A 24,322-nucleotide genomic window follows, 5' to 3' on the forward strand; every position below is an offset into this window, starting at 1 on the left:
TCTTTTAGTGCAAGGGCAGTCACTTAATGTAGAGCATAAAGATGCTGTTGTCTATCTTATCTTGAACAGCTAACATTTTTCAGGGAACTACTATAAAGCAGACCTCATGCTTAGAGCTTTATATACAGTGTTGCATTTCTTCTTTGCAATCTTCCATGAGTTAGGAACCAACATAATCTCCATTATCTCAGGAAGATATATCATGGGCTAGGTATCTTGCCTGGTGGGAAATTTAGATCCGAACTTTCCATCTGACTACAGAGCCCATGCTCTTCCCAACTGCACATAATACTCAGTGTAAATGGAGGGTAAGTGCATTTAACTGTAATATGTTGTTCTCTTCTTCCTTTGGTATCTTTGAAAACTCAGTGTGCTTCTAGAACACACTTATGACTGCTGGTTTCTTGAAAAGGTCAGGCAGTGTCCCTGAAGGTACATTTTTCCATCACATACTATGCAAGCATATCTCTTCCAGCTCTGTCATTTATTGTTATGGATTTCCTATATTTTCAATTATGTTCTTTTTTTCAGCAGACTAAATCAGATTTGAGGACAATAAAGGGTTAATAAAATGATCTTGGTGTAATTACTCATTATAAAACATCTCCCTCTTGGTTGAGGCCTTATTTGGAAAAAAAAAAAAAAAGCCTCCTGGGGCAGCAGCAACAAAGGAAGCTGATAAAGGAAGGGAGGGCCGCTTATTCTTTAGTGAGTTTTATTGCAAATGGAAAAAGCATGTTACTTGTCAAAGGCATTATTGGGAAACTCACTGAAAGATAAAAAGTGGAACCAAAAAAAAGAACACCCCCCTCAAAAAAAAAAATAAAATAAAATAAAAACAGCCTGCTTTGCTTTTTCTCATTGCTCAGGAATGTTTGTATTTGCTTGTTTAAAATGACAGTTTGAAATGTAAGATGGAAAATGACTGGTTGACACAAGCCTTTGTTTTCTACTCTGTGCCTATTGTACCTGCATGCACTGTATATGTATAAATCTTGCCAACCCTCCTTCCTCCCCTCTCCAAAGTGTCTGGATAATGACACGATTGGAATGCTTAGTACTCAAAGTTGTATCTTAATTGAAAGAGAAAGAAAAGGAAAACATTAAAAAAGACAGCAATAATAAATATCCGGGGTTGTCTTTTACCTAAAGTGAAATGGATTTACTCTATACTTAATCTTTATTACCTAGTCATTTTGTGGAAGGTGTTTTGGTTGATGCCTGGCTTTTTTTTTTTTTTTTTTTTTTTTTTTTTTTTTTTTTTTTTTTTTTTTTTTTTTTTTTTTTTTTTTTTTCCTACAGCAAAAAGCATTTATATAACTCAAGCTGTTAAAATCATGGATAGAAATGCCAAGGTTTTGAAGTTTTGCCTCCCTCCGGTGTGGAAGCACGGTACATCGCCATCTACGAACCTGAAGTCATCAAATCCCCTTTTCCACTGATTTACACTGGTGATAAATGAAGCTAAATAAAAAACCAAAGATCAAAGCAGAAAATCTCAAGAGATCTGTGTGCTTCATATTTTAGACAGCTTTCTACATGAAACTACTAAGGAGTGGATGGCAGAAAAACATTGGATTCCAGTTCTATCTCAGCCCTCATTTGGTTTGAACACTAGAAAAGCTTCTCGCTAACACCTTTACCATGAGTCTCATTGCATTTTAGTTGTCTTTCTAAAAAGCAAAGTTAATCTTGACATTTCCCCATACAAAAGAATATTTTAATTACCTCAAAACAAAGAATAAAATTAAAATTGTTCAGATAGACATTTAAGGCCCTTCACAACTGTAGCCTTTTCTAGAGTCTTATCACTTGTTTGTCATCTTTGTCATCTTTGACAGGCTTTGAAAAGTGGAATAGGAGGGACAGTAGCCTCTGACAGGGTTTGGTAGATTACTAGGTGAGTCAATATGATTCTTTCCCTGCAGTTTGTATTAGGAAATCTGGAGGGAAATCATCAAATTGTTAACAGAAAAGTAAGTGGACAGATATAGAGGTAGATTTGAATTAATAGTAAAGAGTTAGAAAAAAAATTTAGAAGCTTTGCTGCAAATATTTCTAGAGCTGCTTAGGATTCAAATGACTGACTTGTCCAAGCTCAGAGACTAGTTTTGCTACTGTTTCTGCTCCTTCTTATCTAGGATGCTTTGCTTTGCCTGGCTTCCCTTGAAATCTATGCATATGGTTGAAATCCTTGTTTACTTATTTACATGTCTACCCTTAAAATAAACTTTACATAGTTTAAGATAGCCACAGTTGATCCTTGAGCAACAACAAGGTCAGGGTTGCTGAACCCCACACCCTGTGCAGTCAAAAATCTGCATATAACTTTTGACTCCCCAAACACTTAACTACTAATAGTCTACTGTTGACTGGAAACCTTATTGATTACATAAACAGTCAATTGACACATATTTTATATATGTATTATATCCTATATTCTTACAGTAAAGTAAGCTAGAGGACAGCAGAATGTTATTAAGAAAATCATAAAGTAGAGAAAATATATTTACTATTTATTGATTGGAAGTGGATCATCATAAAGGTCTTCATGCTTGTGATGAAGGTTGAGTAGGCTGAGGAGGAGGAGGAAGGGGAGGGGATGGTCTTGCTGCTTCAGAAGTGGCAGAAGTAGAAGACAATCTGTGTAAGTGGGCCCGTGTAGTTCAAATCTGTTTTGTTCAAAGGTCAACTGCAGTGAGCTTATCATTCCCAAACATCACCAGCATGACCAACTTAAGCTCTGTCAACAGGAATGAAATTGTAGATTGGCCCTAAACTAACTTTACCTGGAAAATACTGACTCTTTTTTAAAGTTCTGGGTCTAGTATCATGTCCATTGGAAAACCACATTGCCCCACAGAGAGCTTGGTTCTACACTGTTTCACCACATATTTTGCTTCTATCTCTGTTACAGTAGGTAGGGAGTTCCTTGGGCTGTCCCAACAAACCACCACTTACTAACTGGAGACAGAGGACATTTCTATTCTCACACTTTTTAGGTCTGAACTCCAAAATCAGTGTTGGTAGGACCATGCTCCCTCTGAAGGCTCTAGGCAGGAATACTTTATTGTTCTTTTTGGCTTCCAGGGATTCCTGGCATTCCTTAGATTGGGAAGCATAGCCCCAGTCTCTGCCTGTCTTCATGTGGCCTTCTTCCCTTATCTTTGTGTGTTTCCTATTCTGTCATTTTTTTAATTATTATTATACTTTAAGTTCTAGGGTACATGTGCACAATGTGCAGGTTTGTTACATAGATATACATGTGCCACGTTACTGTGCTGCACCCATTAACTTGTCATTTACATTAGGTATATCTCCTAATGCTATCCCTCCCATCCCTCCCCACAATATGACCCAGTGTGTGATGTTCCCCTTCCTGTGTCCAAGTGATCTCATTGTTCAATTCCCACCTATGAGTGAGAACATGCGGTATTTGGTTTTCTGTTCTTGTGATTTGGTTTTCTGTTCTGTTCTTTGCTGAGAATGATGGTTTCCAGCTGCATCCATGTCCCTACAAAGGACACGAACTCATCCTTTTTTATGGCTGAATAGTATTCCATGGTGTATATGTGCCACATTTTCTTAATCCAGTCTGTCATTGATGGACATTTGGGTTGATTCCAAGTCTTTGCTATTGTGAATAGTGCCGCAATAAACATACGTGTGCATGTGTCTTTATGCATGATATAATCCTTTGGTTATATACCCAGTAATGGAATGACTGGGTCAAATGTTATTTCTAGTTCTAGATCCTTGAGGAATCGCCATATTGTTTTCCACAATGGTTGAAATAGTTTACAGTCCCACCAACAGTGTAAAAGCGTTCCTACTTCTTCACATCCTCTCCAGCACCTGTTGTTTCCTGATTTTTTAATGATTGGCTTTCTAACTGGTGTGAGATGGTATCTCATTGTGGTTTCGACTTGCATTTCACTGATGGCAAGTGATGATGTGCATTTTTTCATGTGTCTGTTGGCTGTATGAATGTCTTCTTTTGAGAAGTGTCTGTTCATATACTTTGCGCACTTTTTGATGGGGTTGTTTGTTTTTTTTCTTTAAATTTGATTGAGTTCTCTGTAGGCTCTGGATATAAATCCTTTGTCAGATGCGTAGATTACAAAAATGTTCTCCCATTTTGTAGGTTGTCTGTTCACTCTGATGGTAGTTTCTTTTGCTGTGCAGAAGCTCTTTAGTTTAATTAGATCCCATTTGTCAATTTTGGCTTTTGTTGCCATTGCTTTTGGTGTTTTAGACATGAAGTCCTTGCCCATGCCTATGTCCCGAATGGTATTACCTAGGTTTTCTTCTAGGGTTTTTATGGTTTTAGGTCTAACATTTAAGTCTCTAATCCATCTTGAATTAATTTTTGTATAAGGAGTAAGGACAGGATCCAGTTTCAGCTTTCTACTTATGGCTAGCCAATTTTCCCAGCACCATTTATTAAATAGGGAATCCTTTCCCCATTTCTTGTTTCTCTCAGGTTTGTCAAAGATCAGATGGTTGTAGATGTGTGGTATTATTTTTGAGGGCTCTGTTCTGTTTCATTGGTCTATATCTCTCTTTTGGTACCAGTACCATGCTGTTTCGGTTACTGTAGCCTTGTAGTATAGTTTGAAGTCAGGTAGCGTGATGCCTCCGGCTTTGTTCTTTTGGCTTAGGATTGTCTTGGCAATGTGGGGTCATTTTTGGTTCCATAAGAAATTTAAAGCAGTTTTTTCCAATTCTGTGAAGAAAGTCATTGGTAGCTTAACAGGGATGGCATTGAATCTATGAATTACCTTGGGCAGTATGGCCATTTTCACAATATTGATTCTTCCTATCCATAAGAATGGTATGCTCTTCCATTTGTTTGTGTCCTCTTTTATTTCACTGAGCAGTGGTTTGTAGTTCTCCTTGAAGAGGTCCTTTTCATCCCTTGTAAGTTGGATTCCTAGGTATTTTATTCTCTTTGAAGCTATTGTGAATGGGAGTTCATTGATGATTTGGCTCTCTGTTTGTCTGTTACCGGTGTATAAGAATGCTTGTGATTTTTGCACATAGATTTTGCATCCTGAGACTTTGCTGAATTTTCTTATCAGCTTAAGGAGATTTTGGGCTGAGACAATGGGGTTTTCTAAATATATAATCATACCATCTGCAAACAGGGACAATTTGATTTCTTCTTTTCCTAACTGAATACCCTTGATTTCTTTCTCTTGCCTGATTGTCCTAGCCAGAACTTCCAACACTATGTTGAATAGGAGAGGTGAGAGAGGGCATCCCTGTCTTGTGCCAGTTTTTAAAGGGAATGATTCCAGTTTTTGCCCATTCAGTATGATATTGGCTGTGGGTTTGTCTTAAATAGCTCTTATTATTTTGAGATACATACCACCAATACCGAATTTATTGAGAGTTTTTAGCATGAAGGGCTGTTGAATTTTGTCAAAGGCCTTCTCTGCATCTATTGAGATAATTATGTGGTTTTTCTCTTTGGTTCTGTTTATATGCTGGATTATGTTTATTGATTTGTGTATGTTGAACCAACCTTGCATCTCTGGGATGAAGCCCACCTGATCATGGTGGATAAGCTTTTTGATGTGCTGCTGGATTCGGTTTTCCAGTATTTTATTGAGGAGTTTTGCATCGATGTTCATAAGGGATATTGGTCTAATATTCTCTTTGTTTCTTGTATCTCTGCCAGGCTTTGGTATCAACAGGTACCAGCCATTGCAAAATCATGTCAAAATGTAAAGTCCATCGATGCTAGGAAGAAACTGCATCAACTAGTGAACAAAATAACCAGCTAATATCATAATGACGGGATCAAGTTCACACATAACAATATTAACCTTAAGTGTAAATGCATTAATGGTCCAATTAAAAGACACAGACTGGCAAACTGGATAAAGAGTCAAGACCCATCAGTTTGCTGTATTCAGGAGACCCATCTCACATGCAGAGACACATATAGGCTCAAAATAAAGGGATGGAGGAAGATCTACCAAGCAAATGGAAAACAAAAACCAGCAGGGGTTGCAATCCTAGTCTCTGATAAAACAGACTTTAAACCATCAAAGATCAAAAGAGACAAAGAAGGCCATTACACAATGGTAAAGGGATCAATTCATCAGGAAGAGCTAACTATCTGAAATATATATGCACCAATACAGGAGCACCCAGATTCATAAAGCATGTCCTTAGAGACTTACAAAGAGACTTAGACTCCCATACAATAATAATGGGAAACTTTAACACCCCGCTGTCAACATTAAACAGATCAATGAGATAGAAAGTTAACACGGATATCCAGGAATTGAACTCAACTCTTCACCAAGCAGACCTAATAGACATCTACAGAACTCTCCACCCCAAATCAACAGTATGCATTCTTCTCAGCACCACATCACACTTATTCCAAAATTGACCACATAGTTGGAAGTAAAGCACTCCTCAGCAAATATAAAAGAACAGAAATTTTAACAAACTGTCTCTCAGACCACAGTGCAATCAAACTAGAAATCAGGACTAAGAAACTCAATCAAAACCACTCAACTACATGGAAACTGAACAACCTGCTCCTGAATGACAACTGGGTACATAACGAAATAAAGGCAGAAACAAAGATGTTCTTTGAAACCAGTGAGAACAAAAACACAACATACCAGAATCTCTGGGACACATTTAAAGCAGTGTGTAAAGGGAAATTTATAGCACTAAATGCCCACAAGAGAAAGCTGGAAAGATCTAAAATAGACACCCTAACATCACAATTAAAAGAACTAGAGAAGCAAGAGCAAGCACATTCAAAAGCTAGCAGAAGGCAAGAAATAACTAAGATCAGAGCAGAACTGAAGGAGATAGAGACACAAAAAACCCTCCAAAAAAGTCAATGAATCCAGGAGCTGGTTTTTTGAAAAGATCAACAAAATTGACAGACTGCTAGAAAGACTAATAAACAAGAAAAGAGAGAAGAATCAAATAGACGCAATAAAAAATGATAAAGGGAATATCACCACCGACCCCACAGAAATAAAACTACCATCAGAGAATACTATAAACACCTCTATGTAAATAAACTAGAAAACCTAGAAGAAATGGATAATTTCCTGGACACTTACACTCTCCCAAGATTAAACCAGGAAGAAATTGAATTCATGAATAGACCAATAGCAGGCTCTGAAATTGAGGCAATAATTAATAGCCTACAAAGCAAAAAAAGTCCAGGACCAGATGGATTCACAGCCGAATTCTACCAGAGGTACAAGGAGGAGTTGGTACCATTCCTTCTGAAACTATTCCAATCAATAAAAAAAGAGGGAATCCTCCCTAACTCATTTTACGAAGTCAACATCATCCTATTCTGTCTTTTTAAAGTGCATTCATCATTGAATTTAGGGACCGCCAAAACCAAAAAGATCTCATATGAAGATCCTGAATTAAGTACATCGGCAAACATTCTTTTTTCAAATAAAGTCACGTCCTGATGATATTGGTGATCATATCTTTGGGGGACCACAATTCAGCCTAATACAGAGCAGTTATTACATTATTTTATAATTCACTTGGCTTTTCTATGAGACTACAGTCCCTCAACTGCAAGACTCACCACTTACTTTTTTATATCCTGGTATTTAGCAGTATCTGGCACATGGTTGAAATTCAATGAATAACACATTGAATGGACACACGAATAAAAATACTAAGCATTTCTCTCAATATTTCTAGGCTGTACTTTCCTAATATTTAAAATGAAAGCCTTACTTTATTTTTAGCCACTTTTAGCATTTGATTAGTAGAACAAACAGGCAGAACACTAAAGTTTGGACCTCTCGACCTTCCAGAAAGTCTTTCTGAAAAGATCGTCCCTTATAGTCTTTGATAATTTAAAATAACTAGCTCTGAAAATAAGTCTTTTTTTTAAAAAAAAAAAGTTATTCTATGCAACGCTTGCTTTGGAGGTAAACCTACATACAGGATTAGCAGTATACACTTAATGCCCTTGTGGAGACACATATATTTTATGAGACAAAAAACTGGGACTATGAACAGATAGGTAAGAACATCTTTATGGCAATAAAGTAAAATAATATTTTAAATCAAGCATAGTTGATACTATGCTGTACAGCCCAGATTACTCCTTCAGGACTGAGACAAACATTCCACCCACATCTGGGAGTAGCTGTGCAGATGACCATGCACAGATGAGTCACTTTCAATGCCCTCTGTGGAAGAGAACTTTCTTGCCTAAATCATGATCTTCACTGGGGCCAAAGTTCAAACAATGGCAGGTCAATTGTGCGGAATGATAACGGGTCTAAAGGCCCAGCCCCCATTCCACCAGGATAGGATGCTTCTGAAGGGCCTCGTTGGCACCAGAGATCTAATGGGATCAACATTTCAGTTAAAATTCTCCTTTGGCTTAATCCTATTTCCAGACAGGCATCAGTCCTGAGGGCACCCTCCAATAATTTTGGGTACACATCTCTGTCCTAGAGTCTCTTTCCCTTGGGCCTACACCTAAGGTACCACACCTGTTCCAGAAGATAATTTAGCATATGTTCTGTTTAGCTTTAGTCTTTTTAAATTTAATTTTTAATTTTTTAAACTGAGACATTGTAATTGTTCATATTGGGGGGTAAAATTTGATGTTTCAATGCATATCTATGTTGTACAATGATCTTTCAGGGTCTTTAATGTATCCATCACCTCATACATTTATCATTTCTTTCTGTTGAGAACATCCAAAAGCCTCTCTTGTCTATTTTGTAATATACAATAGTTTACTGTCAACCATAGTCCCCTCACTGTGCAATGGAACACCAGAATTTATTTGTGCTATCTACTTTCAACTTTGTACCCATTGACCAACCTCTTTCCATCCTCTCCCTAACCTGTCCCCTTGCAAGTCTCTGGTAACTACTCTTGTACTCTTTGTTTCTATTCTATTTCTTTCTTTCTTTCTTTTTAATTCCACGTATGAATGAGATCAAGCACTATTTGTCTTTCTGTGCCTACCTTATTTCACTTAACATGATGCCCTCCAGGTTCATCCATGTAGGCACAAATGACAAGACTTCATTCTTTTCTATGGCTGAATAGTATTCATACACACACACACACACACACACACACACACACACACACACACACACCCTTTTCTCCACATTCTTACTGACATTTATTTTCTTTTGTGTTTTTGATAATCATCATTCTACCTAAAGTGAAGTGGTACTTCATTGTGAATTTGATTTGCATTTCCCTGATGATGTTAAGCATTTTAAAAACATCCCTGTTGGCGATTTTTTTTTTTTTTTTTTTTTTTTTTTTTTTTTAAGAAATGTCTGTTAAGGTATTTTGCTCATTTTTAAATCAAGTTACTTGTCTTTTTGCTGTCTAACTGAGTTTCTTATGTAGTCTGGATATTAACACCTTGTTAGATGTGTAATTTGCAAACATTTTATTTTATTCTGTAGGTTTTCTCTTCTCTCTGTTAATAGCTTCATTTGTTGTACTTTTTAGTTTGATGTAATCTCATTTGTCTATTTTTGTGCTTTTGAGGTCTTGTTTAAAATATCCTTGCTCAGCCAATGTCATGCAACCTTTCCTCTGTGGTTTCTTCTAGTAGTTTCATAATTTTCCATCTTACATTTAAGTCTTTATTCCATTTTGAGTTGGTTTTTCTATATGGTGACAGATACGGGTCTACTCTCATTCTTCTGCATGTAGATATCCAATTTTTCCAGCGCTGTTAATTGAAAATACTAGCTTTTCTACAATCTGTGTTCTTAGAAACTTTGTTGAAAATCAGCTTGCTGAAGATCTTGAATTTACTTCTGGGTTTTCTATTCTGTTCTACTGACCCCTGACCCATATCTGTGTTTTTTTTTTTTTTTTTTTTTTTTTTTTTTTGAGACGAAGTCTCACTGTCACCCAGGCTGGCGTACAGTGGCCTAGTCTTGGCTCACTGCAAGCTCCGCCTCCCAGGTTCAAACCATTCTCCTGTCTCAGCCCTCCCGAGTATCTGGGACTGCACGCGCCCGCCACCACGCCCAGCTAATTTTTTGTATTTTTAGTAGAGACGGGATTTCACCATGTTAGCCAGGATGGTCTTGATCTCCTGACCTCCTGATCCACCCTCCTCGGCCTCCCACAGCGCTGGGATTACAGGCGTGAGCCACTGCGCCTGGCCTCCATGTCTGTTTTTATGCCACGGTTATTATATGTTGGTAGTATATTTTGAAGTCAGGTAGTTTGATGTCTCCAGCTTTGTTCCTTTTTGCTGAGGATAGCTTTGGCTGCTCAGAGTCTTTTGTGGTTTTACATACATTTTAGAATTTGTTTTTTCTATTTCTGTGAAGTGTTCTTGGAATTTTGATAGGGCTTACATTATATTTGCAGATCTTTTGGGGTAGTTTTAACTACCATTATATTGGCTATTTTAATAATACTAATTGTTTCAATCCATTCCTATGGGACATCTTTCCATGTTTTTCTGTCTTTTTAAATTTCTTGCATTAATGTTTAATAATTTTTGGTGTAGAGATCTTTAACCTGTTTATTTCTAGGTAGCTTATTTTTTGTGGCTATTGTAAATGAAATTATTATTATTTATTTATTTTTCAGATAGCTCACTGTTGTCATATAATGAATTTGGTATTTTGATTTTGTGTCCTGCAACTTATCTGAATTTGTTTATTAGTTCTAACAGTTTAGTTGTTGAAATCCTTAGGGTTTTCTTATATAAAATCATGTCATTTGCAAAAGGGACAATTTGACTTCCTCTTCCCAATTTGGATGAGTTTTTTTTTTTTTTTTTTTTTTTTTTTTTTTTTTTTTTTTCTCTCTCTCTCTCTCTCAGCTAATTTCTCTGGCCAGCACTTCCAATACTATGTTGAATAGCAGTGGCAAAAGTGGGCATTCTCATTTGTTCTTAATCTCAGAGGAAATGTGTTCACCTTTTCTCCATTCAGTAAGATGTTAACTGTGAGTGTGGCATATATAGTCTTTACTGTGTTGAAGTACACACCTTTTATGCCTAATCTGTTATAATTTTTATCATGAAGGGATATTGAGTTTTGTCAAAGGACTTTTTTGCATCTATTGAAATAAACATATAATTTTTATCTTTCTCTCTGCTAATGTTGTCCATCACATTTATCGATTTCTGTAAATCATCCTTGCACCCCTGGGATGACTCCCAGTTGATCATAGTGAATGATCTCTTTAATGTGATGATGGCTTTGGTTTGCTAGTGTCTTGTTGGGAGTTTTTTAATCTATGGTCATCAGAGCTACTGGTCTATAAATTTTTGTTTTGTTTAGTTGTGTGTGTGTGTGTGTGTGTGTGTCCTTTTCTGGTTTTGCAGACAGGGTAATCCCAGCCTCATGAATAAGTTTGGAAGTATTCCTTCTTCCTCAATTTTTTGGAATAGTTTATGGATAATTGATATTATTATTATTTGCATATTTAATAGAGTTCAGCAGTGAAGTCATCATATCCTGAGCTTTTCTTTGATAAAAGACTTTTTATTAGATTCAGTTTCATCATTCATTACTGGTCTGTTTAGATTTCTGTTTCAGTATAATTTAATCTTCATAGGTTGTATATATCCTGGAGTTTATCCATTTCTTCTGTTATTAAGTTATTTGATATTTAGGTTTCTATAATAGTCTTTTATGATTCATTGTATTTCTGTGATATCAATTGTAATGTCTCCTTTTAAACCGTTTTTGAGTATTCTTTCATTTTTTTCTTAATCTAGGTAAAGATTTGTTAATATTGTTTATCTTTTCAATAAACCAACTCTTCATTTTGTTTAGTTTTTGTTTTATTTACTTCTACTCTGAGTTTTAGCATTTCTTTCTTCTGCCAATTTTTTGTTTAGTTTGAGTTTGTTTTTCTGGTTCCTTGAGTTGAATCATTAGCTTATTTATTATAAATCTTTCTTCTTTTTTGATGTAGGCATTTATTGTTATATATTTTCTACTTAGAATTGTTTTTGCTGGGTCCCGTAGATTTTGTATGATGTGTTTCCATTCTTGTTTGTCTCAAATTTTTCAATTTTTAAAAAATGTATTAACTCCTTGATCTTTCAGAAGTATGTTGTTTAATTTTTATGTTTTCATAAAGTTTAGAAAGTTTTATTTATTGTTCATTTATATAGTTTAATATCATTGTGGTTGGAAAAGATACCTGATATTATCTCTGTCTTATTAAATTTAAGACTTGTTTTGTGGCATAACATGTGATGTATCCTGGAGAATGTTCCATATGCAGTTGAGGAAAATAAGTATTCTGATGCTGTTGCATGAAATGTCCTGAATGTTCTGTAAATGTCTGTTAGGTTCATTTTGTCTATGATATGATTTATATCTAATATTTCTTTGTCTATTTTTTTGTGAACAGATCACCTGTTCATTGTTGAAGGTTAGGTGATAAAGTCTCATACTTTTGTGATATTGCTGTCCTTCTCTCTGCTTAGGTCTGTTAATATTTGCTTTAGTAGCCAAGTGCCTCAGTGTTGGGTGCACATTTATTTATAATTATTATAGTCTCTTCTTGAATTGATGTCTTTACCATTATACAATGACTTCTATGTCTCTTTATACAATATTTGACTTAACGTCTAATTTACCTTATATAAAGGTGGCTACTCTTTTTCTCTATGAAATGTCTTTTGTCATTTCTTCACATTCAGTTTGTTTGTCTTTAACAGTGAGATTAATCTCTTACAAGCATCATACAGTTGGGTCTTCTGTTTTTTTGTTTGTTTTTGTTGCTGTTTTTATCCATTCAGCTACTCTATGTATTTTTATTTGAGAATTTGATCCACTTACATTCCAGGTTATTATTAATAGATAAGAAATTAAGGATTTACTCCTTCCTTTTTGTTAATTTTTTTCTGAATATTTTGTAGATCCTTTGTTTCTTTCTTCCTCTCTTTGTTTTTTATTCTGTGGTTTGGTGGTTTTCTGTCATGCTGAGCCTTGTTTTCTTTTTTGGATTATTTGTATATCTGCTACAATTTCTTTCTTTGTGGTTACCATAAGGATAACATAAACAGTCTTGTGGTTGTAATAACATATTTTAAGTTGAGAGCAATTTAACTTTGGTGACATAAAAATACTCTAGACATTTTCTCTCCTCTCCACAATTTATATTTTTGTTGTCTTAATTTACTTTGTTAAAAATCTAATATGTGTTCCTTAGCTGCTAATGATACCTTACTGTTTTTGACTATTTTGACTTGAACCTTCCATACTAAAGGATTGAGAGATTTACATTACACTGTTACATCACTGGGGTATTCTGAGTTCAATTTATGGATTTACTTCTACTGGCAAGTTTTCTGTTTTATTGTATTTTCATGATGGTAATTATTGTCCTTTTGTTTCCAGTTGTAGCACTCTCTTAAGCAGTTCTTATAAGGCTGATTTAGTAGTTACAAATTTTCTCAGATTATGTTTGTCTGGGGAAGTCTTTACTTCTATATTTCTGAAGTATAGTTTTGTTGAAAGTAGTATTCTTAGTTGACAGTTCTTTTTATTCTTTCAGAATTTGAATATATTGTTTTATTCTCTCCTGGCCTGCAAGGTTTCTGCTGAGAAGTCTGCAGGTAGTCTAATGGAGATTCTCTTCTATGTGACTTGATGCTATTCTCTTTCATGTTTTAGAATTCTCTCTGTTTTGAATTTGGTAGTGAGTATAAAATGCCTTCAAGCAGATCCATTTGGGTTAAAGGTAATTGAGGACATTTGAGTTTTCTGAATCTGAATATCTTATTTCTCCCCATACTGGGGAAGATTTCAGCTATTATTTTATTAAATAGGTTTTCTGTGCATTTATCCCTCTCTTCTTCCACTGTAACTCCTGTTTATTTTATGGTGTCCCATGAGTCCTGTAGGCATCCTTTAGTTTTTTTTTTTTTTTTGAGGCGGAGTCTCGCTCTATCGCCGGGACTGGAGTGCAGTGGCCAGATCTCAGCTCACTGCAAGCTCCGCCTCCCGGGTTCCCGCCATTCTCCTGCCTCAGCCTCCGAGTAGCTGGGACTACAGGTGCCCGCCACCTCGCCCGGCTAGATATTTGTATTTTTTTAGTAGAGACGGGGCTTCACCGTGTTAGCCAGGATGGTCTCGATCTCCTGACCTCGTGATCCGCCCGTCTCGGCCTCCCAAAGTGCTGGGATTACAGGCTTGAGCCACCGCGCCCGGCCAGTTTTTATTACTTTTATTTATTTTTAATATTCTGAGTGGGTTATTTCAAAAATACCTAACTTCAAGTTTAAACACTTTTTTCTTCTGCTTGATCTATTCTGTTGTTGAAGCACTCAATTGTGTTTTTCATTTTATTTACTGCATTATTTAGCCCCAACGTGTCTGTTTAATTCTTTTTTATAATTATGACTGTTGATTTTCATTCAGACCATGAATTGTTTTCTTAATTTCATTGAATTATTTGTGTGTATTTCCTTGTATTTCGATGAGTTTCCTTATGATCATTATTTTAAATTTATTTTCAGGCATTTTGTTAGTGTTCTTTTCTTTGGGGTCTGTTACTGGAGACTTATTGTGTTCTTTGGAGGTGTCATGTTTCCTTGATTATTCATGTTTCTTGTGTCCTTACATTGATATCTGCATATCTGTTGAAATAAAAACTTTTTACAATTTTATGCAGTACCTTTAAAAAAATTACCTATTTATTTAATTTCGAATGAAATTTTGCTCTGTTACCCAGGCTGCAGTGCAGTGGTGTGATCTTTATGGAGTAGCTTTTATGGGAAGGCTCTTTGCTGTAGATCGGTTCTGGGGTTTTATTTGGTTATGTTGCATTTAGTTTGGTTTTGAGTAGACTCGATAGCATAATGCAGTCTCTTTAGCTATAATCTGTGTCAACATCTTTTGTGTCAGCAATGTCTGCAATTGCCTCAGTGGCCTAGGCTGTGAGAATTTGTGATGACAGTGCTATGGTTATCTTATGTGATGACCAGCTTGGCATGTATGGGCACAGCTAGGCAGGCATCTGTCTCTCTGAGGAGATGAGGCTGCTGTTGGGTCACCTTTCGTGCTGGGTGACTCTGCAGTGGTCTGTCAGTGGGACATGGTCACTGTAGGACCAGCTGTTGGGGCAGATGGGAGTATGTATGGGAATGATGTGACCAGACAGCTATACTGCAGTCTTCTTTGGGGGACAAATTGCAACAATACTGTGTTTTGTTGTACAGCTGCACTGTCCAATATGGTAAGCACTAGCCAAACACAGCTAGACAAATTTTAATTAAATACAATTGAATAAAATTAACAATTCAGTTCTTGATCCACATTACCCAAATGTGACTAGTTACAGTAATATTGAACATCACAGATATATAACATTTTCATCATCACCACAAAAATTTCTACTGGGTGGTGTCTTAGTCTGCTTGGGCTATCATAACAAAATACCATAGACTGGTGACTTAAACAGCAGAAATTTATTTCTCACAGTTCCAGAGGCAAGATCCCTCTTCTTGGCTTGAGGACTGCTGCCTTCTTGAGTCTACGCATGGAGGAGAAACAGAGAGAAAGTAAGCTCTCTGGTATGTCTTCTTATAAAGGTACTAATCTCATCATGAGAGCCCCACTCTTATAAAGCTAATAACATCTCAAAAGACTAATTTCCAAGTACCTTCACATTGGAGGTTAGAGCTTTAATATATGAATGTCATGGGAACACAATTCAGTTCACAGCCGTCAGTGATATGTTAGAGTACAGAATCATTTTACTTACACTTCTCAGTCTTTCCTCCATTCCTAACTTAACCAAGAACCATTTCTATAGTCTTTGATAGATGGGAGAATAGAAATGTAGGTATCAGGGTATCTTGTTTCCTTGTATAAATAGTGTTCTGTTGATCCTCTCCAATTGCTTTCTGGAAAGGAATGCTGATGCCTATGGCCTGGGAGAACATGCACAGTCACTGCCTTGTATGCTGGGCATCTTTCCCTATGCATATGGACATTCCTCCCAATTCTTCAGAATGTGACATCTGTGAAAAGCAACCAGTGGTATTTTAGAAATCTCTGGAAAAAAAGAAAAAGAAAACATAAAGTGAAAGGGGTCATTGGAAGACCTAAAATTATAAATACTGTAGAGATATGTATGGAAAATGAGATGGAGATAAAAAAGAAACAATGCACTAAGTTGCTTTTAATGACAAACTTCTCATCTATTTCAGTGGGAACTGGAAAGTATGAGGCATAAAGTACTAGATTTGAATCTTGCCTCTGTCATGTACACTCTATATAATCCTGTGAGCCTCACTGCTTTGCTTGCACAATGGATCTAAATTATACTCTGATAATTAAATAAGAAAATATGTAAATTCAATTTAACCTTTTACCTAATATAGTGTAAGCTGGCACCAAATATTAGTTCTTTCTTCATCGTATTCCCTAAGGTTCCACAGGGTATAATTTTGTTAGACATTGTTTTTAGACATTGCTTCCATTTACTTTTGTTTACCTTTATTCGAAAGTATAAACAGTGAATTGTATACTATCAAGGCCTGAATTAGACTGAAATAATGCAGTATGAGAAGATGGCTTGAATTTGGGCTCTGAAATCAGTTAGATTCCACTCTGAATCCCAGTTCCATAACTTACTTTATTTGTAACCTTTGGCAAGTTTGACTCTCTAAGTGTCAGTTTCTTCATTTATAATATAAAGATAATAATTGTAGTACTTGTTCTTTGGCTATTGCTAAAATAAGACAAAATAATGTGTGTATAGTGTTTATCTCAATGTCTGACCAATAAAGTTAAAGAAGTGGAAGATAGGGAGAACGAAGAGAGAAGATGAGCATTTGAAAGTCATAGAAAACTTTAGAGTAAAATCATTTCCATGGCTTCAAACTTTCTTTGGTCCCACTTCATTCCTAAGAAGTGGAGGCAGTGTGCCACAGGAGAAGGAACACGGGTTCAGGGGGTTATATTCATTTTCTAGAGCTGCAATAACAAAGTATCATGGACCGATGATGGACGTTTTTTTAATCTCACTACTTGTTTTGTCCTTGTGTGTCTGTCTCTGTGTCCCTTGTTGTCTTTTTATAAAGACATCAGTCATATTGCATTAATGGTCCACCCTACTCCATTATGACTTCATCTTAATTAATTAATCTAACTCATTTACAACAAACCTATTTCTTTTTTCTTTTTTTTTTTTTTTTTCTTTTGAGGCAGAGTTTTGCTCTTGTTGCCCAGGCTGGAGTGCAATGGCACGATCTCAGCTCACTTCAGTCTCCACCTCCCAGGTTCAAGTGATTCTCCTGCCTCAGCTTCCCGAGTAGCCTGGGATTATAGGCATGAGCCACCGCACCCTGCCAATGAACCTATTTCCATATGAGTTCACATTCTCAGGCACTGGGGATTAGGACATCAACATCTGTTTTTGGGAAACACAATTTAACCCATAACAATGGCCAAAATTCCTGGGTACAAATTGCATATCACCTTCATCAACCTGTAGCTGTGTTCATTGAGTCTATTTTAACAAAATCTCTCTTCCTTCTTCTCTAAATTAGGAATTGTAATACCCATTTAACTGGTTTATTGTAAAGAGTAAATTAAATATTTGATATCTGTTGTATATCAGGTACCCCAAAACTTTGGTGAACAAATACACACATAATTATTCACCCACGGAAATCCATATGTGTATGTTTAGCAATATATTCTGATTATATAAAATATAATTGAAAGTACTGGAATAAAAAAGGTTATTCTGGTTCAGAGAATTTTTTCATATTCTAGTTTTTGTCCAAGTGAATTGTTTTAGAAACTATATCAGAACTCTGTTCTGATCACATTGTTTCATAATTCTCAGTAGAAGAAAAAAACAAACGTAAGCAAAATTAAAAATTCTACAAGCTCAATTTTGGAGTCATAATACTCATACAGCTTGTTATCATTTTTAGTTGACAATTTAGCCCTATTCAAGTCCCCAGTAATTATTACAGTCCTCTTGGTTTGTGTAAAGGATGAGTGGTTTTCCTGTTATAGAGTGGTTATTTATTTGCTCTATTACTTAGAGAGACTTGTGGGTGTAGCAGTAAATTGAAATCAAAATGATAATTTAAAATGTCCTCTTTGTTATTCATTCATCTTCGGCTTCCAATGAACTGTGACTAGCTCAGCAAACCCATTCATGCCTACTACACTTGTGTATGTCCTCACAAGACATGACTGCCTCTGCATTCAGCTAGATGCTTATAAATTGGATCTCCATGTCACTCTTAAATGAGAAGGTAGGAACACAATATAGCTTAACATAAGAGCAGACTTGTACTAAATGCCTGAGTGAAGCTAAAAGAGTAAAAGCTCTGTTCTGTTTTCAACAAGATGTGTGTGCATTGTACATACAGCATTTTATTTTTAACAGAAGATCATTGATGAAAGTCTTTGCATTGCAGAAAGTAAATAGCGTAATTGAAGGAAAACAAACCTGCCTGAAGTACTAACATCTATTTTGTCCCTTTGAGACACAACAAGAAAGTTCATGTGGCAGAGTCTTGGACCAATGAGAACTGGGAATCAACGCTAATTTTATAACAGGTCAAAATTTTAGGAATCAACTTTTTACAAAGATTCAAAATTAGCTTTTTTAATTCTCTTATTCTTATATAATGTAAGTCAAGATATTATTTAAAAATATTTCACACTGGACTTTCTCATTCATTTGCTTGCATTCCCTGTCTCTCTATGTGTGTTTATGTCATGTTTAGTAGTTCTTCTTTGACTTTTTAGGTCCACTGGTACTTTAATTTTGGAATTTTTTATTCATTACTTCCTTAGGTTTCTCCTGCTATAGATAACAATCTCTTTCCTTAGCTTTTTAAAACTTATTATTTCTAAATGGATCTTTTCTCATTTTTCATACTCATCACTACACTTATAATTGCTTGTTTTCCATCTGTCTCCCTTCTTTCTTGCCTCTTGGGGCTTCTTAAAATCTCATCGGAAGCTCATCAATGAACCACACTATTAGGAATCAAAGTGTAGTGCTCATAGATAACTATTTACATCAAATAAAAGAAATATGGGAGATTATCAGGGCTTCTGGGTAATTCTGCTCTTTTCCAGGACAAATACCCATAAATCATATGCTAAGAAAGATTGTCTCATAGCTTCTCAGATACTGGGAATGGCTCTTAACAGAAAGACAGGAAAGGGAGATTAAGAGGATAGGTTCCTCAGGTAAAAAAAGTGCTTAGTGCATTGAGAACCATAAACTACAGAGAATAGTATGAGCTAAGGCTGTGGGGGAAGGGTATCTTGCAGGTCATTTCAGACCCGTTAGTACAATGGTGGAACCAAATTGAAGTATAATTGAAAGTTATCGAAATGGTTCAGATAGGACAATAGTATTAGCCAATTCATTATATGCTGGATTTTTCTGAGAACTATGAGGGTAATGAATGGAGAAGGATGGTGAGGATAGATGCTAAAAGGCGTATGGTCAAAGAAAGTCAGGGGTCGCTTCAGCAAGATGAGAGAAGAAAGTGCGAATATTTTGTAGGCATTTGTAACACAGTCCAAAAACTTCTACAAATCAGAAAGCAAAAGTATGAGGTTGGTGTTTCCAGGTATTCTTTTTTTTTTTTTTTTGGAAGGACTGCTATTTTGAAGAGAGAAATCCTTGGAAAAATAAGAAAGTTAAATTGGTCGTGATATAATTATGCCCTTTTAATATTAATATTCCCCAAGGTTTAGTGTCCTGTAGTAATTTGGGTTGGAGGGATATACTAACTACCAGATTATTTTTTATTTTAATATATGCTTTATTATGTTATTATATATTATGTATATAATATGTTATATTTTATACCAACCACCAGGTCTTTTTTGGAAGGACTACTATTTTGAAGAGACAAATCCTCAGAAAAATAAGAAAGTTACATTGGTTGTGATACAGTTATGCTCTTTTAATATTAATATTCCCCAAGGCTTAGAGTCCTATAGTAATTTGGGATATACTATCCACCAGACTTCATCTGCATACCCAGTCCCAGGACCTTGCCACTTTACTAACTGCTGTGTTTATGTAATTTGGATTTGGTCACATAGTCTTACTGTCATAGTGTTTTGATCAAATTAAACTGTGATATAACATTAAATCATGACTGTAGGAAAGAGTTGTACTGAGTGTGCTTTACTGCTGGGTAGCTGCTTCCTGTGGATGGTTGAGCAGGGTGTGCACTGTACACCCATATTTAATGACCTTGCATCCCCACTGATGACCTCTTGTGCCAATGAGGTCTCCACCCCAGCCTCCATCTCTCTCTGCTGCAACTCCTCATGCACCTTTGCAAGTGCTCCTCTGGCTTCCACTGCCAGTACTATCCTTAGTTTAACTCACCCCATCTTGATTCTAACAATGCTGAATGAACTTTCCCTCTGTACTACTGCAATTTTGTTCTCCTGGAAGTATTGGTCTAAAGCATACACCATAGGTTTTGAAATGCATCAAAGAGAAAAATGAGAATGTCCATCACAAAGCAGCCAGCATGCGAGATGTGGGATGCATACACATAGCTGGATTGACATGCACTGCACCAGAAGGTAAATCCTTTTTTCTGTTCATTCAGACAAGCCATTTGGTTCTTTACAGGTGCACACTCATTTCTTATCACTTATGTTTAGTATGCCTCCTGCTATAGTTTGCCTTTTTTCCTTACTACCATTCCATTGGGACACAGACCATAGTTCTTCATGAAAACCACAGACTGCTATTTATAAAGGGCTTTCAGGTGAAAATGTTTCATTTCTTAGAACATTCCTATAAGGTACCCATTTATATCCCACTTGTGTTCTTCTTGGTTTTGTTTCCATGTGTTTCCTATCATTTGTTAGACCTTGATTAACTTAATAAAACATCAGTGAGAAAGATTTAGATGTATCTTTTTTTTCTCAGCTTCCTGACCTAGGATATTTCTGACTTATTTTCACAGCCCTTTCTAGGTTGTTTTTAAAAAGTTTCAAATTCAATATAATGCAATTAGCTGTTTCCCTGGCATTATTTTTTAAAAGAATGGCAGGTATAAATCTTGAAGTCCATCACCATCAGTGTTGTCATTTCTATCCATTTGTCTAATTGCTATCGACCATGGAAAAGTAGTTTTTGATTGAGGTACAATGTAAAGTAATATTGATTATAGTAAATGAACTTTTCAGCAGTTGCTGAATCAATTAGGGAAAAAATATCTAGAGTTGCTTCTAACGTAACAAAGTCCAATTTTCATGTCACTGACTCGTAGCCTTTGTTCCTTGCTTGGTTTAGACCTAGATATTTAAAATAAATCCTTTCTTTTGTTTAATATCAAAATCCCATTGCCCTAAGCAGGATAGTAAAAATAAGTCTGTACTCCTGCTGTTCGAATAGAACAGAAGGAAATGAGAACAAAACCAGATTTTACTTTTAATCCTTCAAATAAGAAGCTTTTCTGCATGCATTTAATATCAAAGCAATATACATTGTATTCTAGGTTAACAATCAAGAAATCCGTATCAAGAAGATATCAGCAGTTTTCAGCTGCTATCACACAGGAAGGAGGCTCAGCTCTGATTTTTCTGAGATGACTGATAATGATAGCATTGTAGGTGGATGAAGCACCTTTCACCCTGAAATGCTTTATAGAAATCACTCAATGACAGCTGTGACTACAGATGCTTAGGCCTCTAGGGACTTATATGCAGCAACAGAAATGCCACATGGAGGGAAAATGGAGAGAGAAAAAAGAAAAGGCACGGTGGCTCAAGCCTGTAATCCCAGCACTTTGGGAGGCCGAGACGGGCGGATCACGAGGTCAGGAGATCGAGACCATCCTGGCTAACACGGTGAAACCCCGTCTCTACTAAAAAAAACTACAAAAAACTAACCGGGCGAGGTGGCGGCGCCTGTAGTCCCAGCTATCCAGGAGGCTGAGGCAGGAGAATGGCGTGAGAGATCTGGCCACAGCACTCCAGCCTGGGTGACAGAGCGAGACTCCGTCTCAAAAAAAAAAAAAAAAAAAAAAAAAAAAAAGAAAAGGCTACATTACAGGGATAACCTTATGGTTAAAGACCCATTCAGGAGCAGGGAGGATCTCTTCATGTATACAGTACTCTCAAGATCTGAAGATGGGGGTCTGAAGGTTTACAGCCTTGTGATCTGTTGTTTTAATGTAACTATTGAAATTCATGCTAGCCTTTGATCTCAGGGCCTCAGTGTCTCTGGGGTGTAAAAATTAGCAGGTTCAAATGTAATATTAGAATAGCTGTTATTCCATGTAATTTTTATTGAATTTTCATAGCAATCTCTGTTGTATCATAAATGGGTTGGATTATTTCTGTGCATATGGGTGCTCAATGTCTAGCAAATCTGCGTATCATTATTACCTAAAATTCATAGCTCACCTTTAATAAGGCATTGCAACTTACAATATTATATCATATGTTTTTTCATTTGAGCCCCCAACTTTCATAAGTGACAGGAAGGAACTTTTTTGTTGTTTTGTTTTTGTGTTATAGAAGGAGATATTAAGGCTATCAGAATTTAATAGACTCGTACAAAACTGTGAAGGCACCAACTGATTATCTAACACCAGATCCACTAATGTCTTCCTCTAGACAATATTACTAAATGATGATTGAGGTTACATTTTTTACATTTGTCAAGAAAATATTCCCTAATAAAACCTTCCACTCCTATGCCAATGATTCTGGAACTCCTAATCCACTAAATAGCCCTTCTTTGAGAATACACATTTTCTTGGTAATCTATATACCTATGACTGTAGTCACTTCATTTGTTTTAGAGTTTAGAGGGTCTTTTTAGAGTTAAAATTCACGTTGTATAATTTGAGTGATTCACATTGGTGTTAATGACCAGTTTTTTCTTATGCCAACATTAGCTAGGTATGCTTTTAGAAAAAAATACTGAATATGTCTGTTTTACAGATTGCTCAATGAATTTCATTCCTCTGGTTCCCAGACTAAAAGGACTGAACATCTTCATCACAAAACTTGATTGCTACTAATTTATTGTAAGACAATAATTAGTGTAATTATATTATCCTCCTGAATAAATCAACTACTCATCTCCTACCCTGCCTTTCTGCAAATATAATACTTGCCACGGTTCTAATATGAGAGTGATCAAGACTTTTGCCAAGGTAATAAATAATGTAATCTTGAGCATATGGGGAAAATGAATTAAAATGAAAATTTTCCACTCACCCCTTATATATGGCTCTATAACATTCTTAAGATTGTTAAATCATGATTATAAGGAAGGGTTTTACTTGGCATGCTTTACTTCTGGGGAGCTGCGTCCTGAGAATGGTTGAACAGGTTCTGCACTGTGCTCCCATGCGTAATGACCTTGCATCCACACTGATGACTATAATTATTTAATTCAAACATTAAGTGCTTATTTTGTGCCTTTTTTTCTAAAAGATAGGAACATCATTAAACCAGATGGCCTAGGTGTCTGCTTTCATAGAACAAGTATTTCAGCATATGTGTGTGTGTGTTATGCATGTGTGCCAGAGGGATATACATAAACAAACAAGAAAATATATCAGCTATTTATGTGATATGAATAAAATAGAATGGTATGATGTGTAAGTGATTCAAGGACTCTTTTAGACTAAGTGGTCAAGAATTGTATTCCTGAAAATATGACATTTAAGCTAAGATCTGAATGATAAGAAGTATACAAGCAAGCAATGTTCTGGAAAGGAGTATTTTAAGTAGAAGAAACAGAAAGTCCCAAGGCTGTATGAAGAGAGCATGTGTGGCTGGAGTTTAGTAAACAAAGGAAAAGTGATACTAGATAAAGTTATAGAATTAAAGAGATGAAGAGCAAGTTGTGTAGTAACTAACAAGAGTAAAGAGTTAAGATTTTATTTTAAACACTGTATAAAGGGATAAGAGCTTTTTGAGCAGTGGAATGACATGATCTGACAGATGTTTTTTAAAAGATGCTCTGGTTATAGAGTGATAGAGGATACCCAGCAGGGACACCAGTTAATAGTTGCTTCTGTTTTCCAAGTGAGAAATAAAGATGGCATGGTGGAGGATGCTCTTCATGGCTGTGATCAGGATATATTTTGAAGGTACAGACAATAGAATATGCTAATATCCTACATATAGGATAGATATTTTATATATAAGAAAGTAAGGCATTAAAACCAACCCCTGTGTTTTTATCTTTTTTTCTCCTTTTCTTTCTTTTTCTTTCTCTCTCTCTCTCCTTCCTTCCTTCCTTCCTTCCTTTCTCTCTCTCTTTTCTTTCTTTCTTTCTTTCTTTCTTTCTTTCTTTCTTT

At 36.0% G+C, this 24,322-nt stretch overlaps 1 long non-coding RNA gene across 1 annotated transcript in view; it reads right to left on the bottom strand.

Moving 5' to 3' along the window:
• Window positions 1-1,807: 1,807 nt before the first annotated feature.
• Window positions 1,808-24,322, bottom strand: part of LOC104657928 — a 42,917-nt gene continuing 20,402 nt past the window's right edge. The window contains exon 3 of the long non-coding RNA XR_747363.2: window positions 1,808-1,943. This is a non-coding gene — a long non-coding RNA (uncharacterized LOC104657928). The remainder of the gene's footprint in view (window positions 1,944-24,322) is intronic.

This window comes from Rhinopithecus roxellana, chromosome 9 (genome assembly GCF_007565055.1).
Source record: "Rhinopithecus roxellana isolate Shanxi Qingling chromosome 9, ASM756505v1, whole genome shotgun sequence".
Taxonomy (NCBI): Eukaryota; Metazoa; Chordata; class Mammalia; order Primates; family Cercopithecidae; genus Rhinopithecus; species Rhinopithecus roxellana.